The 12,690-nt window shown below is 37.5% G+C and overlaps 1 long non-coding RNA gene across 2 annotated transcripts in view; it reads right to left on the reverse strand.

The window, feature by feature from the left end:
* Window positions 1-2,385: 2,385 nt before the first annotated feature.
* LOC123581253 overlaps window positions 2,386-12,690 on the reverse strand; it is a 39,142-nt gene continuing 28,837 nt past the window's right edge. For both annotated transcript variants that reach the window (XR_006703685.1, XR_006703686.1), the window contains exons 2-4: window positions 5,623-5,712; window positions 3,111-3,237; window positions 2,386-2,588 (exon numbers count right to left, since the gene is read on the reverse strand). This is a non-coding gene — a long non-coding RNA (uncharacterized LOC123581253). The remainder of the gene's footprint in view (window positions 2,589-3,110; window positions 3,238-5,622; window positions 5,713-12,690) is intronic.

Genomic DNA, 12,690 nt, shown 5'->3' on the forward strand with positions numbered 1-12,690 from the left:
ATCATTATATTGAATTACTTGTTCTTGTGTAGAAGGGTGAGTAGAATATCAGTTGACCAATCCACACTGAACTAATAAGCCAAGCAGAAGCTGGTCCTTTCTTGCAGTCTTGCATACCCACAGATGAACATCAAGCCTGAAAGCCCTTCATGCTGATTTCCCATCTCATGCCCTCCTATTTCAAGCGAAGAGCTGTTCAAACAAAAGTTCTCCACCCACCTCTGTTTCTCTCTCACATTCTCACTTCCACAGACATATGCATCTACACAAGAATTGCAAGGCAACATTTACAGACATAAGCTGTTTGTATCAAGAAAAGGAAATCTCCCCCACACACTCCAAAAAAAGTCTTTGAGCCACAGTTCTGCATCAGTCTTCCGTAAGATTTGCCTTACCCATTTTCATTCAGAATCTCAGGCTACGAAAGCTGCATTTAAAAACTAGTTTTTCTAGGGGCGCCTGGGTGGCTCAGTCGGTTGAGCGACCGACCTCAGCTCAGGTCATGATCTCGGGGTTTGTGAGTTCAAGCCCCACATCGGGCTCTGTGCTGACAGCTCAGTGCCTGGAACCTGCTTTGGATTCTGTGTCCCCTCTCTTTCTGCCCCTCCCCGACTTATGCCCTGTCTCTCTCTGTCTCAGAAATAAATAAACATTAAAAAAATAAAATAAAAAATAAAAAAATAAAAACTAGTTTTTCTAAAGGAAAATTGAGAGGTAACTCTGCATTCTAAAATGGGTTCTTAATGGATACATTCAAGTGGGGTTTTTTTCCCCTAAAACAAAGGGACAGCTTGCTCCAAACGTGAATTCATGTGTCAACTGCTTGTAAAGCAGAAAATGCTTTCAGCTTATAAATGATAATTAAAAAAAAAAAAAAAAACAAAGCAAAAACACTTTAGCACTAAGTTTCAGACAGGACTGTAAAAGGAGAAAGCTCAATAATATTCGTCAGGACAGTTGTATGATTCCTTGTTTAAAATATTTCCACCAAAGTGTTAAACATGAAAAATAAACCTTAGACTTTGGAGGTTGGTCTTATTTTGAGCTTCTGTTCTTGGGATTCTTACTAATTGCAAATCTCTGAGGACACGGACAGGAGTGGTTACCTGGGAAGCCCAGTGTGACAGCCCCTGGAAGAAGAATCTGGAAGCAAGTCACTTCTGCTGCACCGATGGCCACGGCACTACTCACGTCAGTGACATCAAGCATTGTGCTGAGGCTTTGGGCAAGGAGTAAAAATTAAAGATGCACGGTTAGACAAAACCAGCATCCTATAGTAAATGCCCAGGTTTGGTGCAAATGGAGAAAAACGGTGGATTTACGTTAGCAGTTTTCTCCAGGTGAATTAGATTTTTCACTGAGCACACAGCTGTTACCTCTTGTTGCTCACTAACCACTTCAGTAAGTTCTAGAGAATTTGAGGCAAGTGGTCCTATTGGTTCCTTGGCCCTAACATACTTTGCAGAGGACATAAGTCAAACTAGCATATGATTATGTGGGTCCTAATTAGAATGCAGTGGTCATGTGCATATACCTTTCATTGTTATTCCCTACATTTTTAAAAGGTGAATTTGTTAACCCCAGAAAAAAAAAAAATCAAGTTCATTCACCATAGATGGGAAAAAGAATCTGCAAAAACAAAAAAGGATTCTCTTTAATTTTCTTGCTTATATATTCTAGACTGACTCCCAGAGTATATTTACTTCCAAACTGTGTTCTCCACTATCCACCCCCATCTTTTTGTATCTTACTGTCACAGCATTCTGTATAGATAATTCATAGAACTATAAATACTCTTCCAGGTGCAAGACTTTTAAAAAGTAATTATTCTCATGCCACTGCAGTTTTGTAATGAAATTGCTGATAAAAATATTCATATGAATATAAATCATATAAATGCTATAAAAACATATAAATGTATACCACATCTATGTCTATATAATCCTCTCATGCAACAGAGGATAGCTGATATGTATCTTGAAGGCTATATTTGGCTCAGGCTGGAGACAAAATCCAATCAGTAGGGAAGTGTCCCCAAGGTACTGCCAAGCCTCATTTGGCAACAATAGCAACGTGTGACAGCATTTAATGAAATATCATATCTTTTCAATTAAAATTTTATATACTAGAGGTTTACTTAAATTACACCAAACAATTTTCAAATCTAGAGCTTAGTGAGGCAACAGAGAATGAATTGTGTGCTATTTTGGAGCATTCATGTGAACACCATCATTATTTTTCATCATTAAAAAACACTTCCCCCAAATAATAAATATTGAGAGAAATGAGCATCCTATAATACAACATCTATTTTTATTTTAAATGATTTATCCATTTCTGGAGAGCCCAAAAAAATTAAACTTCATCAAAAGTCCTATTCAGGCTTTCCAAACCAGAATTAATAGCCTGTCATTTTACGTATGCAGTTCTTTCAATTCTGTGATTATGGAACAGTGGTTTTCTGATTTGTGTCTTCCAGTGTGGGCAGCTGATTGTACACTGTGGTTAGCTGATATCTGTCTGGGAGGAAAGTTATCACCAGTGCATTGTGGGATGTTGTGGTCCAGAATGCTTGCCAGTTGCAAAGTCTGACAATCAGAAAAGGAGCAAAATACATTCAGCACCTCCTTTGTTTAGTCCCAATTGCAAAAGCTGCAGACATACACTTTATAAAAGATTGATTAAACATTTCAAACAATCACTGTAGATGGAACTGGTAGATGCCAGATTGTCAGCACCAAACTATCCAGACAAGGAAAAGGCAATTTTAGATGAAAGGAGTGATTTTTTTTTCATTTATTATTATTATGTGTGTGCATGTGTATATATGACAAGCTAATGGCCCTAGGAATTATCAAATTAGTGGATTTTGTGTCTGCTGATTTCTCAATTTCTCAGTCTCATAGTTAATTTATTTAACTGCCTTCTAATTAGTAATTCTCAGCAAATAATATCACCATTTAATTGGATAGGCTTTGCATGCTTGGCAAATCCTTCAACATCTATACCTTATTATTTGATATTCATAACACTTTTGGTTAAATTGGGCTGATGTAATATTACCAATAAAAAAAAAAAAACTTGAAACTCAGAGAAGGTATATGACTTACCTCAGGTTTACACTGCTTTTTTAAAGGCTGTAACTAAACAGAATATCCTCGTTCCTAGTAGGATGATCTTTCTATTATCATTATAGCCACTCATAATGATGTTTTTTCATGCATTGTTCAACTGGTCCTGAAAACAGAAGTAAAGATAAGAGCAATCATTTGATATAGATTGTTCTGTGTACCAACAGTTCCAGATAACAGAGTCCCCATAAAATACAAGGATTATTATAATTTTTGGAAGTGTCAAAAATAATTAGATGGTTGTTGCTAGACACTGGCCAGCTGATGGACTGGTTGAGATACCTTCACAAATAGGATTTCAGAGAAGTCAAAGCTGAAATTCTACTGATGACTCTTCCCTTTTGGTTGCATGTCACCCAAATCCCCATCTTCCTATCATCCTAAGACCCATAACTGTTCCAAACAGTGAAGAAGGGCAGACAAGTTACCTTCATACTCCACTACAAAATCTGTTTTGTCCCTACTAAGAAGTAACATGTATCCGTAACAACTTAAATCAGTACACATTTCCTCCTGTCAATATATTGCAACATATCTTAACTCATTTGATCCTAAGATCTTTGTGCAATAAGCAAATATTAAAAACCACATTTGAAAGAGAGAGAGACACCACTGAGACTCAGCAAAGTGAGGTGATATCTGTGAGGTCCCGCAGATCATAAGAGGTAGGTCAGGAAAAAAATTCAAATCTTTTGACTCCAAATTCAGCACCTTTCAATCACATCTATGAGACCAGAGAACTCAGGAACTTTCCCTGGAAAGTTTATATATATATATTTTGCTTCTTCTGTTCTCTCACTAGGGGTGACTAGGTGCTCATTGCCCAGAGATTCTGCATAAAGGGTTTCTTGCCACTTCCAGGTAGATATCAGAGGAATCCTGAGACCTTTTTTCTATTTTCTTTTCCCATCAACTAAAACGGTGATATGTAGACTCCCTCTGTTAGAGAAACGCAAGCACAACTGGTTATAGGAAACAAATGTGTGCTGCCGGAAGCTTACAAAATTTTGGTGGCCCTTTTCAAGAAAAATAATACAAAATTATAACACAAAATTAGACATTAAAGCAAATTTTACTTAAAATGAATATAATCTCAAACCAATTACAAATTTTTAAAAACTGACAAACTGAGGGGCACCTGGTGGCTCAGTTGGTTAAGCACTGACTCCTGACTCTGGCTCAGGTCATGTTCTCACAGTTCATGGGATGGAGCCTCATGTCAGGCTCTGCACTGACAGCACAGACCCTGCTTGGGATTCTCTCTCTCTCTCTCTCTCTCTCTCTCTCTCTCTCTCCCCCTCCCTGCTCATGCACACATGTGCTCTCTCTGAAAATAAATAAATAGAACTTAAAAAAAACACTGACAAATGGCAATATGCAAAAAACTAATATCATTATTTATTTATAAACTAATACATGTCTAAAATACTATTTTCATATATTTTCTTGCTGAATATAATTTGCTTCTTTAAATGATGAGGATTTTGTCATATAATTTTCTTTTAAGTTTATTTATTTATTTTGAGAGAGAGAGAGATCTCAAGTCAGGGAGGGGCAGAGAGAGAGAGGAAAAGTCAGAATCCCAAGCAGGCTCTGCACTGTCAGCACAGAGCCCAATGAGGGGCTCAGACCCACAAATGGAGGGATCATGATCTGAGCCAAATCAGATACTTAACCAACTGAGCCACCCAGATGCCCCTGTCATATAATTTTCAATTAAAAAAAAAAGCAAAAAAGATGAGTTTCATTCTCCTGGCATGTTTTTATTTTCTTTCCACTCACAACAATTTGGGAGCCAAACCTCATACGGCCCATTCATATTGAAATATGACCTCAGGGATTCATCCTGTTTGAGTTGGCATAATGCATAAGAAAAGTATTATGGGAAGACATTTCTGCCCCAGGAGGGTTTAAATCTAGCTGAGAAAGTGCTCAGCAACACTGGCTTAGGAACCCTTCCAGCTAACCATCTAACCTGAACTATTAGTGCAGAAGACACATGTAGAAACCTTGGAAAATACCCATGATGTTTAATCATAACAGAAGGACTAGACTATATGGTTCCTTCCTAGCTTGAGAAAAGTGTGGCAGAAAGAATGTCTTTCTTAGAGACACAGAACAAAAAGTAGTCTGCTCTTAGGAGTGATCCTAATAACACTGACTGATTCTCCTTTTAATTCACCCATTCAAAACACACACACACACACACACACACACACACACACACACGACCTTCAGTGTACCAGGCACTGTGCTAAGCACTGGAGACTTGACAATGAACAAAGCAGCATTCCATGTATGCTATCTTAGAGCTCACCTTCCACTGCTGAACAGATTGGCAGATTTAGGCAATTTCTACTCCCAGGTAGACATAATCTACTTGGATGGAAAAAGTAAGTTCCCTGGGAAATCTTGAACAATTGTTTTCTCAGTAATTGCATGGAATTCTTGACTCTCCACTGTATGTTGAAGTAACTGGAACACTGCTTACCTCTGGTGATGATCAGGAATTAGTATCATGGAGGCACATTTCACTTGCTGACGTTTGGCATCCCAGGTCCTTAGAATCCAAATGAAGTCTCTGTAGCAATAATGGTGATAGGCACATAAAATTACAGAGGCAATTTAAGCCAGAAAAGAAATATCTCCTCACGTGAACTCTCTATGACAGGGCTGGGCTGAACTACCCTATTGTTTTTAAATCCATACCACAGCAGAAAAGTTGTAAAGATGCCAGAAAGCCCTTCAGCAGGATTTAGACACTTATCCACATGACATGTCACATTTTAGGGCACATTTTCATCATGACTCATTGTGTTTGTCACAAATGCTTGATATTATAAACAAGACCCTCATTTTAAGAACCTCATTTTCTAGCATCTAATTATCCTCCCAAAGCTATAATCCTTTGTTTGTGAAATCATAATTTATTCCCATAGAAATATGATTATGACTTCAGGTAAAGGAATAAACAGGAGAAACAGATGAAACTTTTAAAACGATATTCTTCTTTCATGCAAATCTCTCTAGCAATAAAGTGAGAATTAAGAAAATAGGAAATGCATGATGAGCTGGTAAGATTGTGGCTAAATATACTCTTTCTAAAATTTTCTCAGCACCAGGTGCTTGAAAGTACACAACTTATTTAGAACCGCAAGAGCTGTCTCTTCTTTTTTTTCCATTCTGATTTAGGGGTACTTTCAATATTTTACAAAATTTTTACGTTACTTAATTCTTAAATTTCACTCTTCCTATAAATCTTTTTAACTTTCTGAAGTCCAATTTCATCCACATGGGTAAAATTTCTAAAGGTCATATTTATGTCCATAGCTTTCAGTATGAATTCTACAAATTGTTTTGTAGGTCCTTGACTTTCTAACATTATATATTTAAAATAGCAAAAAATGCTAATATGTTCAATGTTAAAATGAACCCCACGCACATACACTGTACATGTATTATAAATGTTACACATATACATATTATAAATGGTAATATGTTAAATGTTAAATGGACCTTACATACAATAACTTATTTACTGATATTGGTAGATAAAATGTGATTAACTTATTCAGTCTGAATTATTTCCCCCAAATTCCACTGGTTACATTATGATATCCAATGGTATATTTCTTCTAAATTCTTATTGTTGACTCTTTTTTTTACACTATCGACCTACTCGACTTCTTGACTCTTCTTCTCTACGGCCATTGACATGCCTCTCTCCTGATTCTCTTTCTGCATCTCTAGTTATTACTTCTGGGTCTTTCTTCTATGCTTCCATGCATCTTCTAGCACCTTATTGAGACAATTCTACAAGCCTCGAACATTGAACCTCTGCATTTATTTCTCTCACTCATGCCTCTGTGTTAACTCAAAATCTGATGGCATGAAATGCTATGGCTTATCAATGTCTCCCAGACCAAACTCATTCTACCTTGCTTTCTCACTGGCCCATAAGATTTCTCCTCATAGATGTCCTCCCCAGGGATAATGTCATGTCATACTCAATGCACTAACGGAAACCTTTTTCTAAAATACTCCCTTTTTGTTTTTAAGTAAGCTTTACGCCCAGTGTGGAGCCCAGCATAGGGCTTGAACTCATGACCCTGAGATCAAGACCTGAGCTGAGATTGAGAGTCAGATGCTTAACTGACTGAGCCACCCAGGCATCCTTGTACTTCCTTTCTTTAGCATTGTTTTGGTGTTAGTTAGCTGCAACATTCTTTTTACCTCCAAGACTAGGAACCTTGGAGTCATCTTTAAATATCCCTTTTGCCTCATCCTCTGCATCCAGTCTGTCACTATATCAATACACTTCCTTATTTAAAATGTTGCATTTCCCTCCATTTCTACACTAATCCCACAATTGGGGCCTTCATCAACATCAACTAAACACTTCCCAGCTGATCTCCTTGACTCAACATTACTCACCTGCCAATAGGAATGGATCAATCACTCCCAAACAGTCCATTAACATGCTAGTCCCTATTTCAAGAACATGATACAGGTCCCGCTTTTGTATCTCCTGCTTCCAATCTAATTATCTTCTCCCCATCTTATTTATCCAACCTGATTTCTGACTAATCCCCATCGTATGGTTTGTAATATAGTAATCCCCTCCTTCCAAATATTTTCCTATGACATTTTTCCTACTATCTTGTGTGTGCAGCCCCTCTATCTGGTAAAATATAAATTTTGTCTCCACCTATTCAAATTCTACTTCTCCTTCAAAGGCCACCAAAATTCCCTGCCTCTGACTAAATCTCTCCCATCTCTAAAGTGCTACCTCACTGAAGTTCTAAGCCACTTGGCACAATTCTAATAAATGACTACAACAGCCTGCATGATGCTTTTTGGCCAGATCTCACAGGGCTGCTGCCCTAGTGAATTCACCATCATTCTAGCTGTGATTGCCGTCTTTACACTTTTAAGAACTCAAATTCTTCTCATCACTCAGATATGATCAAGCCCTAATGAGTGGGGGAGAGGGGAGAAGAGTGGGAGAGAGAGAAACAGAGACAGAGAGAGAGAAAGACTGGATTAGTCCTAAGCCCAGGTCAACAATCCATAGCTATATGAACTCAAGAAAGTGACTCAAACTTTCCTAAGTCCTTGATTCCTCATGGTGAAAATTGGGGTATTAATATCAACTTTCTCTAGCACACTACACTGCTATGAAAATTAAATAAGATAATTTATGTGGAAGAACATTGTAAAGCATTATATAAATGTACAGAATTATTATTAATTCATGATAACAAGATTCATGAGGTACTTAGTTCTAAGCCATAAAGTTAATTTAATAATTTATAAGGAGGGATAAATATTTCTGCTGACTGGAAGATGTGTGTGCTCTTGAGGTAAAACCATACTTGGATTAAAGGATTGAAGGAACTGAGTAAATACTTATCAGATTTGGGGAAAATAAATCCTAACAGATTTGAATCGTCTTGAGTGAGAGTTTGCAATAATTCTTGATATTTTAGGGGATGGTAGATAAGTAGTAAAAATAAGAATCATGGACTCTTTTCTGCAGATATCCAGCTCCACCTTGGCATGGAGATTTGTGTTAGCTTTGAAATCAGAAGATGGGTGTATTTTCTGAATTTATGTATTCCTCATGCAGTTGGAGACTAGTTGTACCTTATCACTGATAATTAACTCCTATGATAATATGACTTACGTTTTCACGTCCCTTAGCAGCATATTATCTCTAAGAATAATTTGCTTTCCCCTGTGCATTCCATTATTGATTTTTTTTTTGACGAATGTGCGAATAACACAGTCTAAGATCATACCCTAGCTCTGTCCCTTACTAGTTATGTTATCTTGAGCAAGTGACTTCACACGCCTCTCTTCTCAGTTTTCCCATCTGTAAAATGGGAATAATGATGTACTTACATCATAGATTGTATTGAGGATCAAATGAGTTAGTACGTGACATATAGTAAGATCCGAATACATTTTGTATGTTGCTTTAACACCTATTTCATTATGTTTGTATCACAACCATCTCTGCATATCTGTCTACTTTGCCAGACTGTAAGCATCTTCAGGAGCTCTCTGCTATATTTCTCTTTGTGAACTTCTCAGTACTCTCAGTACTTTGGTCACCAAAAAGTGTTAAATATATTTGGGAAATAAATCCAGGACTCTTTCATGTAGGTGTCTTGCCTTCCCAACTAATATATAATACTGGAAGCTTTGTAAGCCCTCATTCAAGGTTAAAGTTATGTCAGATACTCCTCTTATTTACCCCGAACAACAGGCACTTAATAAATATTGATGATTTTTTGACTTTCTGTGACGTGTGTTCTACCTAAGATTCTCGTGAAACATAAGTAATGAAGCATGTTGGTCCAGGACTTTTATCCCATATTCTCCTTTATCTTCCCTTTTTCTATATGCCTTCAGTTCCTACAGCATCAATCAGTGATGGCAATGACTACAACAGTGCCCAGTAGGTGCAAAGCCAGCTGTAGAGGAATCACCACTCTGATCACAGAAACAAGCATTTCAGAGATAATAAAATATTAATTGGTACCTTACTAAGACTTGGAAGAAGCTGAGAAGCACAGAAGAGAATTAATAACTAGCCAATGTTTTCAATATGACAGAAAACAAATCTATGAGAACAAGGCCCTTTATGCATTGCAGAGAGAGACTAAGAATTTGATGCTATTTATGGATTCATTTTCTTCACAGACATAAAATAATTCCTTTCCTTCCCAAAAGCATGGGTAATTATTGGTGGTACCATCTTGCAATGAGTAGCACTGTCACAAGATTATTCTTTTCCTTATTTTACATAAATTTATTTTGATGCCACTTGATTTTTTAGAGAATAATTTATATTCATATACTGTAAAATTCAATTAGATTACAATTTTTAATCACCAACAATACAATGTACCCTCTGGCTCCCCAAGAGAAATGCATTTCTCTAATTTCCTCCCTTGTAGTTTGGAGATACAAACTATATTGTTTTTTAAAAATTCATTTATGTGTCTATTCCACAAAATACAGCACATCTCTAATTAGGCTATGAGCTAATACAAGCAGATGTCCTACGTTAATTATTCTTGCAAGTACCTAACACAGTGGCTAGTACTTGACAGGTATCCAGTAAAAATTTGTGGAATAAATTAATGAATTAATAAAGGGACAAATGTATGCCCACCAAATTCTAACAGTTTGGGAGTTTCAAATGAGAGAACTGAGGCTTGCCTGTAAGAAATTTACAACAAAGTTGTGGAAAAAATATATACTCAAATGATAATAATACAGTATTAAACTTCAGCTTCCAGTTATAATAGTCTCTGAGCTGGAGTAGTCCTTGTACAGTAAACAATTATAAAACTGGACAAAACCATGGAGAGAAGGAAGTCCCATGTTTTCTCTAGCTCTATGGAGACAACTGCCCCAAACCAGTACAGATAAATAGAACCCACACAGGACACAATGGTTCTGCTGTGATAAAGAGATGGATATCAATATTTGAAGTGGCAGAAGCTACGGAAATCTTCAGGGACAAACACCAGAAACAACTGACTTGGGCTCAGGGTGGATTCTAGAAGCCTGTGTCAAGTCCTCACAAGTCCTCAGCCAGAGTGTGGGACACCCACATAAATTTGACACTACATGGGATTGTACAGTAAGTGGCTGTTATGAGGACTAAGGTATGACAGACAGAATAGGGCTCCAACAGTTACGAGAGGCTTTGGAGTTCTGTCCCCGCCAGAGGAAACAGATCTGGTTCACACTATGGGCATCAAGATGAAACACAAAAAGTGCAGGTATTTGAAATTAAAACTACACTAAAGAGTAAAATTACTCTAGATCCACCATAACAATGCTTAAAAGTGAACAATGCCTCTCAAGATCCTGAAGACAGGACAATGTTTGGAGTTTAAAGTGCAGCATATTTAGAAGAACTTTTTAAACACTTTGAGGGTTTCAGTGACCCACCCTAACAAAGAAAGATTTACATAAGTTCAGGGTGATCATCTAGTAAAAGACTTCCTATTAGAAAAGGAATCAACAGAGGCACCAGGGTGGATTAACTCTTGATTTTGGCTCAGGTCATGATCTCACAGCTCCTGAGATTGAGCCCCATATCCCACTCCACACAGACAGCTTGGAGTCTGCTTGGAACTCTCTCTCTCCCTCTCTCTCTGACTCTCCCCCACACATTCTCTCTCAATCTCTCTCTCTCTCTCTCTCTAAGTAAATAAAATAAACATTAAAAAAAGGAAATCAACATTCTTCAGAGGAATATAATACAGCACAGGGTCCCTTTAATGTGCTATTAAAAGTGTCCAGTAAGCTGGGGCGCCTGGGTGGCGCAGTCGGTTAAGCGTCCGACTTCAGCCAGGTCACGATCTCGCGGTCCGTGAGTTCGAGCCCCGCGTCGTGCTCTGGGCTGATGGCTCAGAGCCTGGAGCCTGTTTCCGATTCTGTGTCTCCCTCTCTCTCTGCCCCTCCCCCATTCATGCTCTGTCTCTCTCTGTCCCAAAAATAAATAAACGTTAAAAAAAAAATTAAAAAAAAAAAAAAAAAAAAAAAAGTGTCCAGTAAGCAATAAAAACATTACCAGATGTACAAACAGGAAAATTAGAACCATAGTCACATAAAAAAGTAAACAAACAAAAAACTGACCTGACATACTGCAGATGTCAGATTTAGCAGGTACATTCTTCAAGATATGTATATAGGGGTGCATGGGTGGCTCAGTCAGCTAAGTGTCTGACTCTCGGTTTCAGGTCAGGTCAGGACCTCACAGTTTTGTGAGATCGAGCCCCATGTTGTGCTCTGTGCTGGCAGTACAGAGCCTGCTTCGAATTCTCTCTCTCTTCCTTTCTCTCTGCCCCTCCCCAACTCATGCTGTCTCTGTGTCTCTAAAATAAACTTTTAAAAATGTGTATACATATTTTAAAGATACATATTTATTTTGAAGATATATATGTACATGTAGGCCAGGAGATATGGACCTTATATCTTTATAGACTTGAATAAACAAAGAAAAACATCAAGCAGAATTCTATACTCAACCAAGTATTTTTAAATAAATATGAAATAAAGACATTTTGGGTGGCTCAGTTAAGTGTCTGACTCTTGGTTTCTGCTCAGGTCATGATCTCACTGTTTCATGACTTCAAGCCCTGTGCCCTGCATCAGGCTTTGTGCTGACAGCACTGAGCCTGCTTGGGAGTCTCTCTGTTCCTCTCTCTCTGCCCCTCCCCTGCTCATGCTCTCTCTCTCTCCCAAAATAAATAAATTGTAAAAAAAAAAAAAAAAAAAAAAAAAAGAAAAATATTTGCAAATGAATAAAGAAATTGTTAGCAACAGATAAAACAGTATTAGAAATATTAAAGGATGTTCTTCTATTTTTAATTTATTTTTATAATTTAACTTTTTTTTTTATTTTTTAAGATTTATATCCAAATTAGTTAGTATATAGTGAAGCAATGATTTCAGGAGTAAATTCCTTAATGCCCCTTACCCATTTAGCCCATCCCCCTCCCATGACCCCTCCAGCAACCCTCAGTTTGTTCTC

Source organism: Leopardus geoffroyi, chromosome A3, assembly GCF_018350155.1.
Source record: "Leopardus geoffroyi isolate Oge1 chromosome A3, O.geoffroyi_Oge1_pat1.0, whole genome shotgun sequence".
Taxonomy (NCBI): domain Eukaryota; kingdom Metazoa; phylum Chordata; class Mammalia; order Carnivora; family Felidae; genus Leopardus; species Leopardus geoffroyi.